This window comes from Marmota monax, unplaced genomic scaffold (genome assembly GCF_021218885.2).
Source record: "Marmota monax isolate L192 unplaced genomic scaffold, Marmota_monax_Labrador192_F-V1.1 WCK01_AAM20220418_F8-fsc00236, whole genome shotgun sequence".
Classification (NCBI taxonomy): domain Eukaryota; kingdom Metazoa; phylum Chordata; class Mammalia; order Rodentia; family Sciuridae; genus Marmota; species Marmota monax.
Window position 1 is genome coordinate 438,759 of NW_026693806.1, and position 26,145 is coordinate 464,903.

Consider the following 26,145-nt stretch of genomic DNA (forward strand, 5'->3'; position numbering starts at 1 on the left):
TCTTTATATATTTTTTATTTGGCCATCAAACCTCAAATGTGCATCTAGAAGATAGGAACTCTGTGTCTCTCTGCCCTTCTGGTTCTTTTAAGCTGGCAATTTTTACTGGTCAACCCATTAAGTTCCAAGTTTTCAATTCTGTGACCATAACAACCATCACTTGCAAATTACTGTAAATGATGCATTTATTGCTCAATTTAAGTTTTGATAGGTGTTCCACATCTGGGATAATGGAACAAAAGGTGCTAGCCAGATAAATTTAGCTCCATACATTTCCAGGGATCCACAGGCCCACTGAATGCCATCCATGTATACTCAAGAAGCACTCGTTCCCCTGAGTGAGAACCTCAGCTACTGTCCCCCCAGAGTTCTATTGTAATAGCTACTGAACTTTATTTATTTATGGGAGTATCATTTTCCTTGCTTGTACACTCACGGAAGCCAAGTCAGTCTTTCTTATTTTGTTTTTCCTAGCACTCAACACAAAGTCTGATTTTTGCAAATGTGTAAAAATATTTGCTGAGCCTGTAACTCCTCTTCACAGGTGCCTAGCTCAGCAGCAGGTTCATGGAAGGTGCAGACTCAATGGTTGTTGATTGGTTTCCCTGCTTGTATTTTGCTTTCTTTCTTTTCTTTACTTATCCAAATGGTAACCACATGCCACCATCCAGCTCAGTTCTGATCTCTTTGAAAAACTTCCCTGACTGCTCTTAGCCTCTTGTTTTGTAATTTACCACCAGCATCCATAGTACATGGGTTAATATAGAACTTCATTGTTAGAGGATGTGCCTCTTTTCTCTTTAGACAGTGTGAATGCTCCTTAAAGACAGATCTAGGTTTTATACTTCCAGCATAGGGCTGGGCATACAGTCAGTGACCATTGATTACCCGCTGATTAATAGATGGGTCCATTCCAACTTCCTGTGGGGGAGCTACCTCCTGGCAGAGGCCCATAGCGGGGAGCAGATGGGATAGAATGGTTTCTGCAGCACCCATGGGGCCATCTTTGGTGCCAAATGAAGGTTCCATATTTTGATCTCATGGGAAATAGCAATTTCCCCATAAAATGCTTTTAGAAACTGAACATTGGTGAGACTTATGGGAAGGAAGCCATAAAATTTTATAAGGAGCATAAAAAGAAGACATGCATAAACGGAGAGACATAGTTTGCTTCTGTAAAGGAAGTCTGTATCCAAGATAACTTCAGTTCTCTCCTCATTCCACTGGAAGTTCAAAATGATCTCCTTGAAACCCCAACAAGAAGGGAGAGAAGATAAATGATCCAGAATCAAACATATAGAAATATGGAATATAGCAGAATAGACATGAGAAAAATATCTGGGTAAATGGAAATGAAGAGGAATAGTGGGGAAGGATGTGGGAGAAATGGGTAATTTCACCCTTTCCATAAAATCATAGCAATTAAAAATACTTTGGGCAGAAAGTGGAGGAAAAGACAGAACTATCAATAAAATTTTATAGTTTAGAAAGAGACTGAAATAACCACAAGAACTTTATATGCCATTTCAATGCTTGTGGGAAAAAATAGGTTATTCTATAAATGATGTTGAGGCAACAGGATAGCCATTTATAAAGAAATAAGGCTGGATCTTTACTTTATTTCTTACACAAAAATAAACTTGGACTGACCCAAGATTTTAAATATAGAAAAACCATTAAACTATCAGAAGAGGGTATAGGAATATATTTTTATAATTTTGAAACAGGAAAGACCTTTTAAGGTATAAATTTGTCTGGGACTTTTTTTTTTATAAGGCTTCAGACTTCAAAAACAATGTTAAAAGAAGAATTGAAAGAAGTATTTGTATCTCAAATAACAAAAAAAGCTCTCTTTGCAATCAGTGAGAGAAAAACAACTCTATAAAACTAAATGAATCACATGGATAAGCAAATAACAAGGTAAGTATAGTGCATAATGAATTAATGCAAAAAATAAAATTCCTTTACAAAGTAAATAATGCAAATAAGAAGCAGCTACATGTTTTAGATCTATTAGTGTAGAAGATACTTTAAAAAGTGCTAGGCTCAATTAGGCAAGGGTAGGGAAAAAACCAACATTTTCATACATTCTCAGTGGGGGTAAAAATTGGGGATAGGAAATCTGCATTATCTGATAAAATTATCTCTTTTTTTTCATCATCTGATAAAATTTAACTGAATATTTTTAAACATTCAGTACTAGGGATCAAACCTAGGGCCTTGCGCATGCTAGGTAAGCATTCTAAAACTGAGCTGCATACCCAGCCTTTGATCATGGATTTTGATCTAAGTCCAACATTCAGGAATTTACCCTCCAGAAGTACTCCCCAGAGGGAGCCAAAGTGAAAGTATAAGGAAATGCAGCAGACAGTTCCCCCAAACTGGGAAATAACCTAAATTTCCAACAATAGGGGATTGTAAAGGAAATCATGTAGCAGTCACATAAAAAAACCACACATCTACTAAAACGGTAAACTAAGTCTATGATGTAATGTTGTACATAACAGAAACTTCAGGGAGTTATGTCTAATACAATCTAATTTTTTATATAAAAAACTGTGTGTGTGTATATGTGTGTATTCACAGAAAAAAAATCTGGGTGAATATGTACTAAATCATAATTGGGGCTACCTCTAAAAGATGGATCATGTGAAGATTTTCACTTTGTATTTAGAATTTTTTTTTTTTTTTTTTTTTTTTGCAATAAACAACAATTGAAAATATAGGAAGAAGAGGAGTCAATGCAGGGCTGGAATCTGGCATTTAGGCCTGGTCTTGTCCTCCCTCTGGGCCCCAGTCTATGTACACAAAAGGGGGCTTGCATTGCTATCAGGGCCTCCTCCCTCCTGCTCTCACCCTGTGGCGGTGGAATAGAAGTTGGGGGAGAAGGTTCAAGTACACTTCCAGACAGCTCCTTTGAGCCCAGAACACACAGGCCACACTGTGCTGGATCCTTCCTTCCAATGTGGCAGGTGAACCTGCCAGTGGGCTGAGGGACCCAGGAGACTGGGATGAAAGGTTCCATGAGAGAACAGGGACAATGACTGGCCTTGGGGAGCCAGAAGGTAAGACGGTGCGCTTGGGCCACTGGGACCATCAGCCTCCACACTTGCCTTTCATCCCTTCTCCCAGAAGCTGCTTGCTGCTTTCATGATGTCCTCTTTCTGACTCATCTCTTTGTTCTGGCCTTGGCTGGTGGAGATCAAAACTTTTCCTGTATCCAAATTGGTCTGCCAAGAGTAGGTTGGCCTGGGACCCGTGTATGGCTCTGCATCTCCTTTCTACCTGCCTGGCCCTCTCTTTCCTGACAAATACCCTTAGGGGACCATGCTGTCCTTCTCATATGCAGCCCTCAGTTCTTCTGAACCACAGTGAGTAAAGCCAGTCCACCATCTCCACGGGTGGGGCTTGTCTCTAGAGCTTTCTCTTGCCTTGCTGTATCCCAAGAGCCAAGTACGTTGCCTGTCATCATGACTGTCGTCTAATAAGCAGATTAATTTTTGCTGCCGAATGGGTGTTGTGGTACAAATTCTAGCAAAATGGGTTTTGCGGTACAAATTCTAGCAAAATGGGTTTTGCATCCTGCTCCTCAGTCTAGATCTACAGGCGTGTCATGAAATGACTCTGGGTACCAAGTTACAGTTCAGGAAGCTGTGGTGTGCTATTGCACAGCATGATGATGCACTGTGCATTTCAAAAAGCTAGAAGAAAGGATTTTGAAGATTTTCACCATAAAGAAATGATAGATGTGTGAGGAGATAGATGTGTTCACCCTGATTTCAACATTACACAATATATACACATATTAAAAGATCACATGTGTAATTTTTATGATTTTGTGACTCAATTAAAAAATAAAGTTAAAATTTAAAAAACAAAATGACCCTGAAATTCTTGCCCTCTCTCAGAGCTTGAAGGCTGTGCACAGCCAGGAAACTTTCCAGATAGAGACACCTGGAAAATATTTCATTGCTCAACTCACAGATGTCCTATAGGACACAGAGCTGAGGTGGGCTTGCTGTGGCCGCAGAATGTTTTCCGAGAATTCCAATGAAAGAAGGTCTGAATACGTTCAATATTACTGCCTGTGTTGTTTACATGTGTCACCCAGATATCAGGCCTTTGCACCCCTTGCAAATTAGGTGATGTGATCTCCTGTGTTCCTTTTCCATAACCTGGAAGTTTGAAGCTCTCCCTGGGAGGGACTAGATTCCTGGAGTGGATGAGGGTGTCCCACTTCAATCTGGCCCCTCCTGCTTCTGGGACTCCATACCCCTTGATGATCTCTCTGCTCACATCATGGCAAGGGAATGATTTCATAGGAGAAAAATCACACACACCATGGCAAAGGTGTGCGTCCCCCTAAAATCCACATGTTGAGGCCTCAACTCTCAATGCAGTAATATGAAGAGGTGAGGCCTTTGGGGGTATTTGGGTCATGACGGTGGAGCCCTCAAGAATGAGAGAGAGTAGTGGCCTTTTAAAAGGGACCCCAGAGTGATCTCTAAACTCTCTTTCCTCCGTGTGAGTTTACAACCAGAAGTCAGTATCATGCAGTCAGGAGGAGACCCTCACCAGAACCCAACCATACTGGCATCCTGACCTTGAACTTCCAGCCTCCAGAACTGTGAAGGAAAAGTGTCTGTTGTTCATAGACAGCTGGTCTACAGGGCTTTGCTACAGCAGCCTGAGCCAAGACACCAGACACATGGGAGAAACACTTGATGTTGGGCTTTCTGACCCTGGCCTTGTCTTCGTCCACCTCTGCTCCTCTTCACCTTTCTCCCAGATTGCTCCAGGAGACTCAAAGTTTTGTTTCTGTTTTAAATTCTCTTAGATTCCTCTTTTAAGAGCATCTCTGCTCTCATTTGTGGCGGCTTGGGCACAGGCCTCGCAGGGGAGGAGGTGATGGTGGGAGGTGGGTTTCTTCTTCTAGCTCTACCTCTAAATAGGACATTTTCCAGAAGTCACTTCCTTTTCTCCAAGAAAATCTAGATTTTTTTTGGAAAATATGATTTTATCTGCCTTCTTTCATGTAAGCAAAGTCTCCATTCTCAATCTGACATAGGCTTTTGGATTGTAACTCTCAGTGGGAAGTCGCCGAGCTTTGCTCCACTTTGTGGTAAGCCTTTATTGAGTGTCTCCTAGATGTCGGCAGCTGGGTTGAGCATCCAGTCACGGAGATTAACATTGATTTGGGGAGCAAGGAGATTTCACTGATTATCTGATTCAGTCCTTTTAAGCTTATGAGGTTGGTACAATTATTATGTCCAGTATATATATGAAAAAAAGAAAAAGGTAGCTAAGAGCGATAAAGTAAGCTGCTCAAGATTATACAGTGGCCGAGACGAGATTCAATTCCAGGCCTGATCCAGAGCTTCTCTGGGTCTGCTACCCGAGTCTGACTCCCACAGACTTATATGTCTAGAGGAGCAATAAATGTGGAGGTGTCTGGAAGAAAATTGGGAGTGCTGGTGATGTAAAGGGAAGGAGAGATATGTGGGGGACAGTTAGGGAAGGAGGTGCTATTTGACATTTTACTTTCCAAGAATGTTCCTGAAAAAATGATTCCATCTTCACATACTTTAAGGAGACAGGAGCTGGAAGGGCAGGGAAAAGCACCCCCTACGTGGGTGGGGGTGTCAAGGCAACAGGGCAAGTATTTTAAGTGACTGGAGAAGGTCCTTAGCTCTTGAGAGAAGTCTGACTTCCTACACAGTGTCCTGATTCCAGAGAAGGTTGGGAAATGTGTGCAGACTTTCACTATAGCTAGAAAATGGTCTCAAGCTTTACAATGTTTTCAGAGAAAATATAGAAGATGGTGATCTGAATTTAATAACAATAACGGAAATAATGAAAGAGGTTTAAGAGCCTACAGGTGGCAAGTGTTATAACTCACCCCTAAAGTTCGTTACCCCACATTTCTATGTGGGAGCTAACATGAACTGTCCCCATTTTACAGATGTTGAAATTGAGGGTCAGAAGAGAAGTAATTTTTTCAGACTCACAGAATTATTTCGGAACAACCCCTGAGTTCCTCCTCTCCCATCTACTGCCACTCATGAGATAAGATCACCAAGGAATCAGGTACTGACAGGAAATTAAAGTAGAGCAGATTCCACAGGGGAGTGGAACTTGTAGGAGGCTAAAGAAGAGCCGTGTTTGGATGTGAATCTACTCGTTTTCAGATGACTCATCTTCTCTGCCAAATTCGAGAGAAACTGTAATTATTTAGAATTAAAAGGTCATCCTCTGCCATGCCCAGTCTTTGTGAATTAAAGTCCCAGGCTCCTGGGAAGGTGGGAAGATAAGGGATAATTAACTCACAAATTCTCCCATGATCTGTAGATGGGCAATGCAGAGAATGAAAATGAGAGGACAGGGCGAAGAAGAAGTCTTGGCTGGATGGAAAAAACAATAGACGAAGAGGAAGGACTAAACCAGTCCGTAAAAGAGCAAAATGGCCCACGCTCCCATTCCTACTCCTTTTTTATTTCTGAGCAGGATGAGATGGTCCTGTGTGCAGTGAGACCCCAGACATGGATGTGGCCAGGCAGCCAGGCCAGGGCAGCTCAGATTCCAGTCCCAGCCCGCTGCCTGAATTCTTGATGTGTGTCATGGTGGCCTGGTGTGCCCACTCAGATGGAACTCAGTTCTCCACTGGGTCACCCATAAGAGCAGTTCACTCAAGCTCACCAATTCCTCTGTCTACCTCCTTCCTTACAGGCTGGAAGCAGATGTTCCACCCCTAATTCTGAAAAGGTCACTGAGTGTTGATGGATCATTATGAAAAATGGTCCCATTCCTCCCAGAGGCACGTGCTCAGGCCAAGGAGAGAGCACAGAAAACATCTGCCTGGCACAGCAGCATTCAAAGCAGCTGGGTGGGCAGGCCCTGGACTTCTGTCTCCCGATCCCTATGCCCTAATCCACGGCTCATCATGGAAGGAGGTGGGTGGAGTTGCTGGAGGTCTGACTGATCCAAGCCGAGGCTTTGCAAACCATAAAGGAGCAGGATACAGGGGAGATCATGAAAATCATTAGCGAGTGAAGAAGTGAATTTGGCAAGAGGTTCACAGGTGTGTTCTGAGGTTGCTCAAGTCCATCATAGGGTCAGGCTGGTGCTGGCTGGTCCAGCTGGTCTGCCATCTTAGTGAATTGGTGGAGGACAACATGACCTCAAGAGTCTCTTGACCTGCCTCCCTCCAGTGCCTGCACATTTTATTCCAGTCTCTCCTGATCTGCTTCCTTCCCCTGCAGGATTGTTAAAAGGAATCATGTGGTAAAATCAGCATTTGAAGACTGGGTTTGTTAGTTCTTCTTTAAGTTTGAATTTCAGTGTTACTGAGGCATCTAAGCCTCTCGCCAGCCTAGGAGTTCTCAATGGTGTTTGTCAGCCACTGAAAAATCAGGGGCTATTTGATGTAGTTAGGTATGCCTTCTCTGTAGCTGGCTTCTGTAAGATTTTTCTAAAGGGCTCATATAACAACAAAGAATAAGAACCATTGATTCAAAGAAAATGACTGTCCCAATCAGTACAGGTTTGCACGTGTGCTCCAGGAGCAGGAAGGAGCTCTCAGAAGATTGGGCTTCATTTCTCTAATGAACAATACAAATTTGATAGCACCCTGTGTTCATGCTGATGCAAATACAGGAACATTCATGCCCTGATAGTAGGAGTATAAACTGGTGCAAGCTTTCTGGAGGGCAACTGGGTAATATGACTCAGAGGCCTTAAAGTTTTATGTATTTAGTTTCCATGAAATGAAAATTCTAAGAACTTATCTTAGTGGCTAATAAGTGGCTAGCTTTTAACACTGTCACTTATTGTCTATGTCACCATGGGTAAATTACTTAACCTTTAGGCCTCAGTTTTCTCACCTTTAAAATGGAGATGATATTATGTATTCATAGGATTCTTAGGAGGATTAAATGGAATAGTACATATAAAACACTTGGTACAATATTGGAGATGGGGGCTGGGGTTGTGGCTCAGAGGTAGAGGGCTTGCCTCGCACATGTGAGGCCCTGGGTTCGAACCTCAGCACCACGTAAAAATAAACAATAAAGGTATTGTGTCCATCTATAACTAAAAAAAATTTTAAAAAATTAAAAAAAACAATATTGGATGTGTAATTAATGCAAAATAAATGTTAATTATATTTGCATGCAAATATTTCATTGCCATTTTATTTATCATAACTAAAAATTGGAATCAACATGAAATAGCCAACAAAGGTGGGTGGCTTAATGATACATACCACACAACCCAGTAGGGAATGAACCAAGGAACTGATTAGAAAGGTGTTCACAGTGATGGCTGAATAAATATGTATCAGTCATTTCAGCAATCATGTTTGAGGGATGGCTTTTTGTTATCTCCTATGTGCATTTTCCTCTAGCATCTAAATTTCCTATAATGAACTTTTTGCAATAAGAAAAAAATAACCCAATAAAGTTCCTTTTTGGAAGGAAAAATGATGAGTAGTCTCTGTTGAGAAACACCTTAAGGCTTTGAGAGGCCTTTCTGTGAAGGCTCCTTTCTTCATAATGAGAATGAGAGTGGTTTCTTTTCCTTGTTGAGATCCTGGGAAACTTAAGTGGGAGGGGGAGAGCAAAAGTGTTCTGCCACTTGGGAAAATCAGGGCTTCTTCACTGGAAGGACTCTCAGGAAATTACCTGCATTGAGGACTCCAGAGGCCCAGCTATCTGGACTTTGAGAATGTGTTCCAGTCCTGGGATAAAGGCAGTTGGGCTCAACACAGGGGAGCTTGGTATGGATTGAGGATGAAAGGTACCATGACTCTCAGCTATGAAAATTGGTCTGCAGGCAGAATCCCAAGTTTAATCTCTGGAAAACCGATGGCCAAGTGTGGCCATGCTTACTAATTAGGCAGCAGAGATGTAATTGATCAAATCAATTCCCTTCATGACGCAAAGCCAAAGAACCCAGGAACAGCTTAAGCTTGCAGGAGCTTCCAGAAAGCCGCAAAATGTGAACCCCTCTCCTGGAGATGTGAACGTGATTAGTCTAGATTGCTTTGCTAATTGCTGGCTTCTTTCTCTATCACCAGTAATACAGGGATGCACCGTAGCTTCCAAGTCCCTCAGGTGGCCAGGCCCCGGGTTAGGGGCGATTTAAATTGTGCTCATTCATTTCTTTCCTGGATTTACGGCAAGCATTACTCTTCATCAGGCTTAAAGCGCCACTGCTTTCTGAAAAGCAGCAGAGTCATGGCCCCTTCTCCCATTGCATTTATGAATAGCTTTGCTGTTAATTTGAAAGCCTGTGGTATTAAAAAAGAGTGAAAAGGGAAATCACTGGAAGAAACAGCTTAATGCAGCAACCAAGTGTTGAGACCAATGTTTTCAATCTATTTAGTGCAGATCAAAGGAAGAAAAGCACAAGAGGAGCTGTTTGGGTAGAGTGAAATGGGATTTGGCGGGGCCGACAGAGCTGGTCGTAAGCCACTTGTGAGCCCTGAGAACTCGGGCCAATTATTTTACCTTTCTTATCCTTGGTTTTCTTATTTGTACAATGGAGAGAATTACTCCATCCTTGAAGGTTTGTGAAGGTTAAATAAGTTAACACACTGAAACACCTAATTCAGGGCTGGGGACATAATAAGTGCTCAGTAAATATTAGTTTTCTACCAGTGTCCTGTCCCCTGAAGACAGCCCTGAAATTGCATCTTCAGTCTCTATTACAGGCCCACGGATCTCAGTCCTACTGTCCATGCCATTGGATTTCCAGCCTGTTCTTTTGGACAATGCAACCTGCAGGCTCTCCAGAATTTGTGTCACATTTATTTGTGCGAGCTCTGATTCTTAAGAGGATTCAGAATGGAGGAGTAGGAAGTTACACCAAGTTTTAAAAAAAGCATATTCAATATTACAGCTAATTTTAAATGTGAAAACCCTGTTTTCATGATACATACCATGGAATGTAAACTTCAAGTATTTTTGTCTGATGGTATAAGAAAATCCCTAGTAGAAGGGGAAGCAGCTTTCAGTTTGGAAAAGGGGGGTGTGGGTTAAGCAAGACTGAGAAAATGAGCATTTATTTACATAATGTCATTCTGGCAAAACATGTCACATACATTTGGAATGCTAGAGATTGACGGGAAGAAGGCAGGAGGGGCTGCAGGAATATTGATTATTTTTTCTTTCTTGTTTTGAGTGCAGCTTACAGGAATGTATTTACTTTGTGAAAACTGATAGGACCATGCCCTATGATCGGTGCATTTTTCTGCAGGTAGGCCCCCCTTCAATCAAGTGTTTATTTAAAGAAAAACAGTGGCACACACTTTGCACACATTTATTCTGAGGTGGGATGTCTCACGTGAATTACCAAAGAAGGTGGAGGCATCCTGTGTAAATCTGGATCCCGCTATTTCCTGGGTAGTCTCGGTTTTTATATACAGGAACAGATGGCCATCCCAACCTGCCATTACCTCCCTTTTGGACCTCATAATTGGCCTCTCTACCTCCACCGGTGAGTCTCTATAATTTATTCTTCTATCCAATGAGGTCTTTAAAAATGGAGATCAGATTATGCTAAAACCCTCCAGTTTCCAAAACCTTCCAGTGATTTTCCATTGCACTTAGAGAAAACTCAGACCTCTTTACCACAGCCTACAAGGCCTTACAAGATGTCCATGATACCTTCCTGTCTGACCTCATCTGTCACCTCCCTCCTTCCTCTCTCCAGGGCAGTGCCCTGGCCGCCATTTTCCATGTTAGCCACGTCCAACACAAATCTACCTTCAGGCTTTTGCATTCGCAGCCCCTGATGCCTGGAGTGCTTTCCCCCAGCCTGCAGGACTGGCTCCTTATAGTCTTCAGTTCATGCCACAAAGCGTCATTCTCTCCTGCTTCTCTTTATTCTGACTACCTTGCCTCTCTCTAGCATCCCAACTCACTTAATTTCTTCTCTAATATTTACAATTACTTAAGATCTATTTGTCCAAGACTTAAACTTCATTAAGGTGGAGGCTTGGCTAATCTCCTTTACTTTGTAACTACTGTGCCTAGAAGAGTGTCGGGTACATAGAAGGTGCCTGTGATACCTTTATAAACCTCTCACTTCTGAACTGCAACTTTCACATCTGTAAAATTAGGCTAATAAAACCCTTTCCTGCAGGGTTGTGGTAAAGATGGAGGGAGATGATACAGGTGAGGAAATTAGCACAGTCCTGGCACATGGTACAAATGGTGGCTGTGTTCCCTGGGTGCCAACTATAAGACTCAGTTCAACCCACCAGAGACCTCTCCGATTCATTTATCATGAACAAGCTATCATCTTCTATTAAGGGCACTTTGACAAAATGGTCTAACGCTGCCTGCCCGAGACCAGGTTTCTCTCAGCACAATTCTGATGTTTCCTTGGCTAAGTGTTAACCACTCTCTGTGTGATGTACAATAATTAATTAACAAAGACCTTGTGCTACTTTAGATCATTCTTCAAAAGACAGGGTGGATGGAATTTGTATCTAGAAGGATGAGCAGCTTGCAGGACACTGCACTGTGGGCATGCACCCAATAAATGCAGAGTAGGAGGCAGCAGCCGGCAGGAACAGTGGAGATCGTCAAAGCTTTCCACAGTAATAAATGGAGCCAGTTGTTCCTGGGGCAGCCTGAGTAAATGGGTATCTGTAAAAGTATTCTGTTGAAAAAAAAATTGTTCCAAAATTCAGAAGAGAACAGGGCTGGTTGGCTTCAATAGTCCAAGTTTGGCAAGGTGGAAGTGCACATTGTGAGGTGGTGGGGCAGATAAATGGAGAATTCTTGGGTAAAGAGCATTGAAGGAAGAGAGAAGCTAGAAGAATAAAATTGTGGGGGTGGAGAGGGGAGAGGAAGAGAAAAGGCAGAGGGTAGAGGTCGGGGCTGGGGGAGGAACGAGTGCCAATTGTGATTGTTAGTCACCCGGGTAACAATATACTGATTGGGAGAAAATCACCACAGAATTGTAACTACCAGGTGAGTTAAGTGTTCTATTGTATTCTCTTAAAATTTTATCCTTTTCCCCACTTTGTGATCTGAAAAAGGAAAAGATTGGGAAAAATTGGTGAAAAATCAAATGAAAAGCAAATCTCTTTCATTCCTCAACTCCTAAAAAAATAAAAAAAATCTCCTAAGTAGGACACAGGCCACATCCTTGATTGTGTCAGCAGAAGCTCAGGCTATCTGAAGCAGAAAAGAATTTCCAGGTGATTTCTAGGTAGATCTGGTTAGGGGGAGGTGATGTCACCCAATTGATGAAAGTCATCCAACTAACTACCTCTAATCAGATTGGAAATGGGAATTAGGAACATGGGGCTAAAACCAGAGGATGAGCCTCCAGGTGTATTTTCAGCCCTAGAGAGCTCGGGGCTAAGCAAAGTTTAAGTTAAGTTTGTTTCTCTGGGAGAATAAGAGAACTTGATTAACAAACAGAAGAACCAAGAGATGATACTTCGGTGGTTTATTTCTTTGAAATTTGTTCTTTATTCTATTTCTCTTTATTCCCCCAAAGAGATAGTTCCATTCATGTTTTCATTTTAATAAAGAGTGAATTTAGAATGATTAATTACAGCCAGGTGTGGTGGCGCCTGCCTGTAATCCCAGGGGCTCTGGAGGTTGAGGCAGGAGGATCACAAGTTCAAAGCCAGCCTCAGGAACTCAGTGAGGCTCTGAGCAACTTAGTGACACCCTGTCTCAAAATAAAAAATAAAACAGGCTGGGGATGTGGCTCAGTAGTTAAACCCTCTGGGCTCAATTCCTGGTACTCCTCCCCCCCCAAAAAAAGTTAATGTACATTTAATAAATGAATATTTTTTTCTTTTAAAAATTAAGAACATACTCATTGGCACTGTACCAACCTAATCCCAGGACCTTCCTTCAGTGTTAACTCTTGTGATCTTTTTGGTGCACACCCTTCTAGTTTTGGGTTTTGATGTATTTCCATATGCATACTTATAAAAATTAAATTATTTTGGAGTTTTGGTTTTTCAATGTAACATTTCATACTACACTCTGAAAATTGATTTTTTACCCTTAAAGTTTTGTCTCAAATATTTTTCTTAATAAGTACAGATCTAATTCATTGTCTCCCCTGCATCATGGTTCAAGGCATGGATGGATTAGAATCTATTTTTTTCACTTGCCTATGGATGGATATTTAGGTTTTTTTCCCCTCCCAATTTGAATAGTATTTTTTAAATAAATGAAACAGCTTCATTGAACTATAAAATGCACATAGCATAAAATCCACCCTTTGAAAGTCTACAAATCAGTGGATTTGAGTATATTCGTGGAGTTGTACATCAGCATGGCTGTCTAATTCTGGAACACAGTTATCACCCCAGTTTAGCAGCCGTGCTCACTTCCCCTCCCCAGCCTCAGTAAACACCCTTCTCCTTCCTCTTCCATGGTTTGACTGTTCTGGACATTTCATGTTAGTGGAATTATATACCAGGAGACCTTGGCGTTTGGCTTATTTCTCTGAGCATGCTGTTTTCAAGGTTCACCTGTGTTGTAGCATACATCTGTACAGGCCACCCTCTGTCCTGCAGGGTCAACTGCATCCTCAATCCACGTCAAAAGAATTTGGAAGAAATATTGTATCTGTGCCGAACATACATGGGCATTTTTTCTTGTTATTATTCTCTAAACAATACAGTAGAGTGACTACTATATAGCATTTACATGGTAATCTAGAGATGACTTAAAGTATGCAAGAAGTTGGCACAGGTTATATGCAAATACTATGCTGTTTTCTATAAGAGACTTGTGCATCCGAAGATGTGGTACCTCAGCTGGCAGTGGTGGTGGTGGGCTTGAACCAGTCTCCTGTAGATACCATGGGACAACTGAACTTCATTTTTTGGGGGCCCAAATAATATTCCTCTGTGTAGATATGCCATATTTTGTTTATCCTTTATTTAGATGATGGGTGTTTGGGTTACTCCATGTTTGGGCCCTTTTATGCTGCTATGAACATTTGTATACAAGTTTTTGTGTGAACATATGCTTTTAATTTTCCTGCATGCATTTTTTTTTTCTAAAAGTGGGAATGCTGGGTCATAAGGCAACACTAAGCTTGACTTTTTAAAAAATATTTTTATAGTTGATGATGGACCTTTATTATTTATTTATTTATATGTGGTGCTGAGAATCAAACCCAGTGCCTCACACATGCTAGGCAGGCCCTCTACCACTGAGCTACAACCCCAGCTCTATGCTTGACTTTTTAAGGAACTTCCAACCTATTTTCCAAAGTGGCTGTACCATTTTACATTGCCATGGCTATATTTTTGTATTTTTTCCCCATGGTACTGGTTATTAAACCCAGGGTCTCTCACAAGCTTAGGCAAGCACTGAGCTACATCCCCTTTTTAAAAATTTTACTTTGAGACTTGAACTTGGTATACTCCTTCCTCAGCCTCCAGAATAGGTGGGTTTATAGGTGTACATCACTGCACCCAGAACAAATATATATTTTTAAACAAGAAACAATATTTCATGGAGAAGTGGATGTGATTATTGCTCCTCGGACATCATCAACACGTTTTGAGGGAGCTGCCTCCACGCCGTCCTGTGGAACTCTTTGTGATGATGAAAATGTTTGAAGTTGTGCTGTCCAGTTCGGAAGCCACTAACTGTGCATGGCTATCAAACACTTAAAATGTGATCACTCTGACCAAGGGACTGAATTAAAAAATTTTTTTTTTGTAGTTGTAAATGGACAGAATGTCTTTATTTTGTTTATTTTTATGTACTGAGGATCAAACCCAGGGCCATTAGGCAAGTGCTCTGCCACTGAGCTACAGCCCCAGCCCAAGGGACTAAATTTTTAATTTCAGCTAATTTAGATTTGATTGGCCTCATGTTGCCAGTAGCTACTGTCATAGACAGTACACATCTTCTCCTGTCTGCAAAAACTCATAGCATCCAAAAAGGCCACCATAAAAATATGGGGGGAAGTATCCACCTTCCCATGTGCCTTTTGCTTTTGTCATAGGTGTCACACAGAAGAAATTCAGAGATAACCAGACCCTTAAATGCACTGAATTGAGATACAGGTAACTCCTGAATTTGCAGGAATGTGTTTAGAAAATTGGCATCTCACATATCTCCTTTCAGTTCATGAGCTTAAAGAACTGTCTTTATTGTTTTGCAACACACATTCACCACAGAGAAACATGAGAGAAAGAAAAAAAATTATTATAGATGGTTACTGCTAATATCTTGTGTGTGTATATGTGTATGTGTGTATACCATTAAAGAAAAAAAATTCAATAGTATTTGTTAAACCATGATAGGAAGAGTTTATTCACTCTAGGAAGCCTGTTGAGCTCTTCAACTCTGTGTTCTAGGAAGGTCATTGTAGAAGCAATGCCAAGGTACTTTTTGTTTTCCTTTTCTGTTTTTTTTTTCCCTCCCTTTCCTTTGGCAGTAATGGGGGTTGAACCCAGGGCCTCACACATGCTAGGCAAACACAGAGGTACATCCCCAAACCCTTTATAAATTTTTTATTTTGAGACAGGATCTTGTTAAATTGCTCAGGCTGACCTTAAACTTGCAATCCTCCCTCCTCAGCCTCCCGAGTGGCTGGGGTTACAGGCATGAACCACTGTGCTTAGCTACTAAGGTTTTTTTGGAGCAGTTCAGCAATTCACTTTGGGCTGAACTGCCTTTGATTCATGACACACACACACACACACACACATATCATGTTTTAAAAAACAGCCTCTGAGAATCCATTTCTTTTCGTTTCCCTCTTCTTTCCCAAATGAAAATCTATACCAGCAGCCCCAAAGTTCTATGTTGATTCCAGATTGTGGTGGAAAAGACTGGGGGCAGTGGAGAGTCCTTCCTCTTGCTAAGAGACTAGGGTTAATCTTGTCTCACATGACCTCAGTTTCCTCATATGTAAAATGAAACTCTTGGTATTTCCATTTTTTAAATGCCCTTTCCTTCTTTGAAGTTGTCTGGCTCCTAAGAGCAGTGAGACATAGTAATGAATTTCCTTGTGGCTGCACACCATGATTTTGGGACAGCCAGGACAGATATGGATGGCTGGCCCCCAGAGCAGAGCCTTTGAGTGTTTCCTGCTCAAGGCCGGAGACCCAGCTTTCCAGGCACCACCGTACAGTGTCTTCTTTGGTTTTCCGGCTAGGCCAATGGCAGCAAATAACCCAATTAGGACCTCACAAGCAGCTTGCCCAGTGAAAGCTAATTTAATTAGGGTCTTATTAGTTGTTATAACTACTTTTTAATGAAGCCTTATTACATTCATCTGTGCAGATCCCAAGCAATTGTATTAAATGTTGGCAAACGACTCATTAGTCTTTGATTCCACTTCTCTTTTGCATCCTCCGCACCTATTCTGAGCTTCAGATGCCTTTAGTTCATTCCTTTCTTTTCAAAGTCAGTTGCAGCCTTAAAGGCCTATTTATCCTTCCTTATCTCATTACCCATTCTCGAAGAATCCCTGGACACGGGCTCCAGTGACATGATATTGGAGTGATATGAGGGGTGGGAAAGGCTCCCCGTTGGCCTGCCACATCCCCTAACATTTCCATCATTAATGACAAGATGGCTGCAAAATTTCGAAGACTAAAGTCTCCAGGTTAAAAGGCAAATGCTATTTTGGAGGCAAACGCAGAAACCATTATTATGAATTAACACCTCCACGAGGATTAGCTCATCATATTAGCTAATTGGTCAATAAATGAGACTTCCAGAGCATCACTCCTGGATAGAGGAGTTTTGGTAGCTGTTGATTTGCAGAGGACAATGCAAGAAAACCAGGAGTTAATTAGTCTGTATTGTGCACTGGGGACTGGGCTAGAGACGTTCACATTCGTTATCTCATTTAATTCTCATAACAATTTTGATATGAAAGTCATATTAAAATGGATTTATAGATGAGACCTGGGAGCTCAGAGAAGTTATGTCAGCTTCCCAGTCACACAGCTAGTAGGAATGCAAGATTGTGGTGCAGGCAGCCTTGGCCACTAGAGGGCAGTATCAGGCCCTGGGGGTTAATAACCAGGTGAACCTCAAGGACACTTGACTCCAGAGCACTGAATCTTGACAGGGCTCACAGTTTGGCCCAGGTTGATCTGTTTGTGTTATGTCTTTTTTTTATCAATAAAGGTCAGCGCGATGTTACTGTGTGATGTCATTGTTAAGAGGGTAGGATTTAGCATTAGGCTGTGACCTGGATCCAGCCCTGGTGACAGCCCTTTGCTGTAGGTATGACCCAGGGCACATTGCTTAAGTTCTGTAAGCTGTGTTTTTCTCATCTGGAAAAGGACATAATAGTCATTTTCTTTTATTCTTGTTGTGAAAGTTAAAAGAATATGTGTCAAGCATTCTGACACCAGGAACGTGCCCGTCAGCAGTGGCTGCTCCACTTCTGAACTGTCTTGGGGAGCTGTGTGCCTGCAGTGGGGAGGCTGCAGCATTTGGGGAAGTAGGACCTGGCCTTGAACCTGAATGTGCATCAGTGTTACCTGGAGGGCTTGAGAAAACCCAGATACCTTGGGCTGCACCCCCAGTTGCTTTTAAAATATTTTTTTCTCTTTTTCTTCCCTTCCTCCCTCCCTCTTTTCCTTCTTTCTTCCATTCATTCATTCATTCTTTTTTTTTGTGGTCCTAGAGATTGGACCCCATGGGTGCTCAACCATTGAGCTATATCTCCAGTCCTTATTTATTTACTTTTATTTTGAGACAGATTCTTGCAAAATTGCTGAGGCTGTCCTTGAACTTGGATCATCCTGTGCCAGTCTCCCAAGCCTCTGGGATTACAAGTGTGTGCCACTGCACCTGGCACTGTACCCCCAGTTTCTGATTCAGGTGTTCTGGAATAGAGCCCAAGAATTGTCAGTGTTGATGCTACTGGACTGGAAGGAAATTCACAGAGGAGACCACCCACAGTGGCTGCTCTCTGTCCTGCACACACAATAGCTCTGATTCCTGGGACAGCCACCGGCAGAGTATTCGAAGTCCCCCTCAGCCTGGGGCGAATCAGAAGCACAGCGCTGGCTTCTCCCCTCTTGTCCATCTTCTGTGCTGCCTCTGTGGTTTCTTGAGCCCTGGAGAGCCAGTCCTCTTGAACAGGGGCCAAAAAGCATTCTTTTAATTAAAACGCCTTATTTATTTACTTATTTCCATGCCAGTCCCTGGGCTTACTTAAGTTGAAGAAATATTTGTGGTTTAAATGAACCAATTTTTGTGGCTGAAAGTGCTGATCCGATTCATTTTGCCGGACAGTAAGGAGGAGTCAGGCTCCAAGGAAAAACGTGCAATGAATGGATTCTCCTAAAATTTTACTTTTTCAGTATGTTTACCAATTTGATTTAGCAAATGGGACAGACTTTTGTAGAAGCAGCAATGTTTGCCTCCTACCATTCTTTTTATCCAAGAAGGGACAACCTCACTAGGTACCAGTGAGATACGCAAGTCAAAGTGTGTAACACTGTCTTCCTAGTGACAATCGTACTAATTTACGCTTTTGTGTTTGTTGAGCAAAGGTTTATCAAGCTCTTGTGAAGTGATGGCACATTTCGTTGCAGGGTTTCCCCACTTGAACAATATTGAGTGGGGTAATTCTTCACTGGGGGGACTGTCCTGTGTGCTATAAGAAGTTCAGCAGCACCCCCTCACCCACCGGGCCTCTCCCACTATATGCCAGTTGCCCCCCTCAATGTGACAATAAAAAAGTCTTTTGCTATGACCAAATGTCTCCTGCGGAGCAAAATCACCCTAGACAGATAACAACTGCTCTGCCCAAATAATCCTATCTCATCCCTAGCACAGCAGTTGATGTCATTTGTCCAATTTTAGAGAGTTTTAAAGAAGGAAAGGCAAAGCAGAGACTGGACACTTCCACAAGCCACACAGCTAGCGAGGGAGTGGTAGTGGAATCGGACGGAGGACTAGCAATCCAGACCCTCACTCTTGATCACCATCCTTGCTTATTTATTTATTTATTTATGGTATTGGGAATTGAACCCGGGATTTTGCCACTAAGCTACATCCCCAATTCTTTTAATTAATTAATCAATTTTTTTCGTTTTGAGACAGGGTCTTGCTAAATGGCCAGGCTGAGTCCTTTCCCCTCATTTCTCATTCATTCCTTGCCTCAGTTCCAAAAAGTTTGTTGCTTTTAGTTGCATTTTGCAGATGAGTTAACTGAGGCTTAGCCAGATAAGTGGCAGAGCCAGGACCTCAGACCTGGCTTGTCTGATATCAATTTCCCCGTTCTTTCCAGTCCTGGAAGCTGCCACTCCAACCGCGGCCATGAAGGGCTGACAGGGACGTTCCAGAGGAGAGAGGCGCCAGTCCCCTTGGTCAAGATGAACGACAGGATTTCAATTTCAGAGACTGGTGGCAGGAAGGGCTTTCCCCGTCAGATTCTGAGAATCACTGGCTAAGACCAGGCCCCTGGCTTAAGAACATCTCTCTGGATCCCCTGACCCTTGACAGTGGGTCCAAGTTCACCTTCTCCCTCACTGTCCTAGCCGCTGGTTCTAACACCTCTAGATTTAGTCCAGTCTGAAAATAACCCAGTCTCTTCTTCCAGATCAGCAGTTCAAGGTCAGGATTAAATGACATCCTTGACGGAGCAGGGCCCATTGAGTTCCTGTCCCAAAGCCTCTCCCCCTGGCAGAATACGCTCAGCGGGCCAATCCTTTGCTTTCTGAGAGGTGCTCAAGTGGATTTGCACTTGGTGAGGCTGGCATTTTCCAGGGCTTCTTGGAATCTTACAACTAAAATGTGGTGCACGTGTCTTGCCCCTGTCTAAATATAGGCTGCCACTGCCTTCTCGGGATCCACACAGGCCCCCATGTGGGGTGGGGCCAGTTCACAGGCCCAGAGGAATCCCGACTTAGGAACTCACCCTCAGGGTGCTGCAAACGTGATTGTTTTCCTGGAGGGTGGTAACATTAGTTTTGGAGCCTGGAACCACTGTTGTGGGATGCGTGGGCCTGGCTGCTTGGAGAAAGATCAGATCCGTTTACACACTGTGGGTGACTGCTTTTTGTTCTCCCATCCTGGGGAAAATAGCCAGAATCCGAGGCGGCTGCGTCCTCTGGCTCCCTGGTGGATCGGGTGCTGCAGGCCAAGAGGACAGCCAGCCAGGCCTGAGCTCTGGAAGCTGACACGAATGAACTGGAAGGATTTGAAGATTTCCAGCTGTCTCATCACCTAAGAGGGGCAGCTGACTGCTGGCGTAGACACTGAAGATCCCCGAGTCCCAGGCAGAGAGGAACTAGCAGTGTGAAAAGGCAGCTTCTCCACATGCTTATGGAAGTACAAATGCCACACCCCTTCCTGAGGGTGATGTGACAATATATGCCAGAGGATCCCCGCCCCATCCTCACCCCCAGGTCACCTTTTGATCTGAAAATTTTTTTCTAGGTGAATTTTATCCTAAGGAAATTCTGAAGCACAGGCAGGTTTACAAGCTATTAAGGAAAAATATCTCTATCCAAATATTAATCACATAAATGGCAAACAAATGTACATCAGGAGGGGAGGGATTATAGTGACACTTAACCTCATTCACAAAATTTCCACCTATGAGAATTACAAAGATGGATAAGTTTGATAACGCTTTTGGGTGAATATGTGGGTACCCTCAAATGTCAGTTATGGGAACATACATTGGTCTAATCTCTATGGAGGAAAATTTGGCGATATTTATAAAAATCAAGACATTTACTTAAAATAGTCCACCTCCAGGATTTTATCTGACAGATAGATTTACTCATGTGGAGAACGGTGAAATACATATTAAAATATTATTTTGTAGTCACAAAAATTTAAAACAACACAAAGATGCTTCCATTTCAAAAAAGAAATACCTGGCAGCTATAAAAAATAAGACTGCCCTATTTGTACTGAAATGGAAAGATCTTCCAACACTTGTACAGTGAAAAAAGCTAGTGTAAAATAATGTTTACAGCATGCTATTTTCATTGAGAAGAAATACAAACACATTTACGTATGCATTCAGTAAGTCTGAAAGGATATATTAGCAACTCGTAACAGTAGTTGCCTCCAGGAAGGGGAAATTAAATAGCTAGGTCAGGGATACGAGAGGGACTACTTGTTAGGATGTACTTTCACCTTGTGAATTGAACACCTTGAGTGTGCCTCACCTGCTTTTTTTTTTTCTGTTGTTGTTGTTTAAAATTTATTTATTTATTCTAATTTATTATCTCATTTGCTTTTGTTAAGTGAGTTGCTTACACACCTGATGTGAGTGTGTACTTTATGGTGACATCTATTATGGAATTCCGTGCAGCATTGAACAGATGAGAAAAACAATGATGGAAAAGACTCTAGTTTATTGATACGGAAGAAGTCCATGATTGATGACTAGCCAAAAAAGCAATAGGGATCCAAGTTGTGCGCGTGCGCGCGCGCACACACACACGCACGCACACGCACACACATACACACACACACACACTTCTGGAAAGTTCCACAGGGAAACATCAAACATGGCAATGAGGTGGTGCTGTGGTAAGAATGTTTGAGCCTCCTACGCCCTTAAATTCACATTTTGAACCTAATCCCGAGTGCAGTGGTGTTGGAAGATGGGTCATCTGGAAGGTGAGCAGGTCATAGGGTAGAGCCACCTTCAGAGGAATTAGCGCCCTTAGAGAAGAGGCCTGAGCAGCCTATTCTCCCTTTATACAGCAGGAGGACACCCGGAAGGAGCCATCTATGAGCAATGGGTCCTTAACACATGCTGAATTGTGAACTCTCCAGCTTACAGGCTTGTGAGCAATAAATTCCTGCTGTTTCTAAATTACCTGGTTTGAGGCATTTTGTGATAGCAGCCCAATGGAACTGAGGAAGGTGATACGATTGTGCATGACTTTTCTTTTTTATACCCTATGGTCATGTATGAAATATTTTTTTATTACTGAAAGAAAAATTCTTGGTTTGAAAAGAATATTTTAAAAATCCACAAATAATCTGACAACATGTTTTTGATCTGGGGGAGTGAGCAGGGTTATAAACCACCAAAAGAAGAGGGCAAAGGAATTTCTAAGTGTCAGGGCCAGTAATTAGAACACTGTAAAATTAGATTAAAAAAAAAACACCTAAATACAACCATCTTTTCTTCTTTTGGCCACTGATAGTTTTTCTTCTAAAATCATAAAATGGTGTAATAGTCCCCACTCTAACTCTATTGAAACCCATTTTGCCTTCTATTAAATTTTCTTAATTCAATGTTCTTAATCACAAATAGAGTGAAATAAGAGAGGATATAAAAAAGTTAATAGTCAACTTCTACCCCTCAAAGTGGCTAAGCTAATAGCTTTTGAAAATGGGATTGCACATTATTTGATGACTTCTCTTTTCTTTTGTTGATATCATGACCATTCTTCCTCAGTGATTGATTAGTAGGAACAGGGGTAACCTATTGGTTTTAAATATCACTTTGTGCTTTATTTAATAAAACTAAACCTAATGAGGCTAAAAAACTCAAATACCAAATATTCTTTGCCCCAACTATTCCATTTCTAGGAATTTTTATCTTGACCATGTGGGGATAGGCATAGCATTCATTGCAACATTTTTGTAGTATCAAAAGATAAAAAATAACTTAAATATCAATCAATTTGGAAATTGGTAAGTCAAATATGACAGTATATAAAATGGATTACTATGCAGCCATGAAAAAGACAGCAGTAACCATACATTCTAAGTTAGGACTATGTCCAAAAGGCTGTTGGGTAAAAAATGTAACCTTCACTGAAGTGCTTATGAAGTGACACCATCAGTAAAAATAAAGAATATAAATATACACACATTCCACAGGCATACACACTCTAATACATTCACATTCATGCATATGTATATGTATGCTTATAAATAAATAGAATATTTCTGGAAGCATGCACAAATAATGTGGTAATGGCTTAAACTGCTGTAGAAGGAGTATCAAATGCAAACCTGGGGTCTGGACAGCAATCTTTTTCATTGTTCTCTTTTTCTTCTTTCTAATTTAATAAAAGTCTAGGTATAATTTTTAAATAAAGAAACTAGTTGATTAAAACAGTCGATACAAGAAATCAAGCAAAATATTTCCTTGTGTTCCTAAGACAGTATTTTTTTTTATTTGATAAAGAAGAGTACCTCACATCCTAAAGTATACCCTTGCAGGGGTCCTAAGGCTAGGTTCTTGTTCTGGAGTTGGGGGTCCATGAACTTGGATGGGAAAAATACTTTGTAAAACAAAACAAAATAAGCCTTTGGCTCCAAGTTTACATTTCGTTCCATAGGAATGTAGGCAACTAGCCACGGTAGAATCGGCAGGGTTTGTCACCAAAGAAATCAGATTTATAATATCTCATTACATTCGTTGCAGATATCTTGAAATATTTCCACTTGTCACTACTTCAAAATTATAGTAGTTATTTATTTGACTTGCCACTAGATCTTGTTTATTTAATATGCTAAGAAGGACTTTTTTTTTTACTCTACAATAAATTTGCTTTTCAACGTAATAACAACAACTGTATTTCAAAATAATTGAATTGCTTTGAAATCCTATGTCTTTTCTTTCACATGTCGACTCTGAGAAGGGGCTTTATCGGATTGCCGAGGTGATCAGAGGAACAAAGAAATCCAAGAACTCTAGTGGAAGTCCTGAGGGCTGTGGCCAAGGAGCCACAAGTGGACACTGGGTGGGGGGGGACGTTCATGGAGGTGAGGAAGGGACCCTACCACAGTCTCTGGATGCCAGGGGGCAGTGAATGGCCTGAACAGAGGAACCGAAGATGTAAATTTTTGTTGTTGTTCCTGTTGGTGGATTCTCCTCTTCCCTGACCAGCTGCCTTCCTGGATCTCTGCCCAGCCCTGAGCTGGTGGTGTGAGCCCCGGGGCCAGGGCCTGCGAATGACAGTGAGCCCTGCTTGCCCTTGGTTCCATTTTAACCTCCTTCTGGGGCCCAGCCAGGGCACTGAGATCAGCCTGTAAGCCATGCCTGTTAGCCCGGCAGCAAACACTATCTTAAAGAAGAATTCCAAAATGTGTGCAAAGCCAAGCCCCAAATTCATCCCAGCAGGCGAGAGAGAAAGCACAGAGGGAGCAAGACTCCATGGGCAGACACCCCAGAAAAAAGTTAAAGGGCTCTGTGCGGAATGGTGGGCTTGCATGTGCTAGAACATTCTGTTTCTGAACATTTCAGCCTGAACTGCTCGTTGGTGGAACTTCTATAGCACAGTGTGCGACGTGTCTGCGCCAAAAGGGGCTCAGATGTGCCACCAGTGGGTGTGGCCAAGAGTGTGGGCAGAGTACAAAGGACACAGGCTGCTGGGATGGATTCCACCACATGGGGGGCTGACTCATGCTGTCATGCAGGAGGGGACGATGGATGGGACAAAACTCACAGCTCACCTTCCTTCTCCTCTGCCCAGTCTTACAGCTGCCAACCCTTCTTTCTCTCTCATCTACATTTTGCGGACACCTGTCATTCAGTGACACCATTCGTCTTGTGCCCAAATTGACCATTCCATCCATCCATCCATCCATCCATTCATTCATTCAGTATTTAGGGGTCAGCCAGATGTAGATTCCAATCCTGGCTGGGTCACTTGCTCGTGTCACCAGGGCAACAGGGTAAATGAAGAATACTTTATTTAAAAACTTTAGACCGATATTTACAACAACCCTCGCTTCTCATTAAGGGCACTGTGCTGAGTTGTACCCTTCTCACTCAGGCCTCTCCTGAGGGACCTTCCTCTGGCCTGCTGAGCCTGTGGCTGCTGGCTCCTGTCTCCTCCCTACCATAGGGTCTGACACGAAACTGGGGTACTACTGGATGTCCCCAAGGTAAAGACACTCAGCTTAAAAATAAGGAGACACTTCTCTTGTTCCAACTGTGATTTTTAGAGAATAGACAGAGATTATATATGTTACATGATAATAATCACACTTTTACGCCAGGCATGAAGAGGACTGGCTAGGGCAAACTGGGGCATGTGGTCATTGCATTAGTGGCAGAGCTTCGCCAACCAGCACACTGACCCAGGGTGTCTTTAGAGTGTTAGCAGAGCTGGGGCACCTCCACTTTTTCTGGGAGATAATTTGATAGAAAAGAAATCGGAGGCTGGCGTGTGGCTCACATACAGCATATGCATAACATAAGTGAGGCCCTGGGTTCAACCCCTAGCACCAAAATAAATAAATAAAGAAATTGAATAAAATAAAATTTGCCTTTGATTGTATTATTTTTTTTTTCTGGGTACTAGGGATTGAACCCAGGAGTGTTTAACCACTGATCCACGTCCTCAGCCCCTTTTTGTATTTTATTTAGAGACAGGTCTCACTGAGTTGATTGGGGCCTTGCTAAGATGCTGAGGCTGACTTTGAACTTGTAATCTTCTTGCCTCAGCCCCCCACTGTCACTGGGATCATAGGCTTTTGCTCCCACGTCTAGCTGAATTCAGAATGTTGTTGGCCTGGTTTACATCTATTTCAAGGCTCCATGTGTATGTGTGTGCGCGTGCGCGTTTCCATTTAGAATGACATTCCTGTCTCTATAACTTGAGTCTCTAAAGGTCTTAATCTGGCCCAGCTACAAAATCACTGGGATGCTTTCTTCCTTTCCTCCTTCTGTGGGCATCAACTCTGATTATATTCATGGCACAGGTGAGAGGGAGGTGACGGGGGTACTTAGAATGAGTGGAAATGGGGGCCAACTGGCAATAGGGGGATCTCCCCCAGAGGAGGGTGGAGTGAGAGTCCTAAAAGAGTGAAGGCACTGCCCAGTTTTCAAGCTCATTCCCGGAGTCTAAGATCTTTAACCATCCAATCTTTCTTACTGTTCCCTGACCATACTGATTGGCATTTTTTGTTTTTTTTTAAGAAGATAGCCCATGGCAGTCTTCTTTTAATGTGTTTGGAGGTTCAAGGAGCATGATAAGGCATTGAACCCCTCTAAGCCCATCTCTTTGTTTATAAAATGGCAAAACAACACTAATACCTGCCTGATGGGTTATGGGAGGTTCGGGTGTAGAGGATGTCTGGAACACGTTGCACGAGTCACAGCGTCTACTGTGTGCATTTCTCTGGGCACAGAGGACGAGAGGAGGACACACACCTGGGCCTGTCCTCTTCCAGGGATTTGCAG

At 42.3% G+C, this 26,145-nt stretch overlaps 1 protein-coding gene across 2 annotated transcripts in view; it reads right to left on the reverse strand.

Moving 5' to 3' along the window:
* Positions 1 to 26,145, reverse strand: part of Adra1b (adrenoceptor alpha 1B) — a 100,876-nt gene that overhangs the window by 13,245 nt on the left and 61,486 nt on the right. The gene's annotated exons all lie outside the window — the stretch shown is intronic.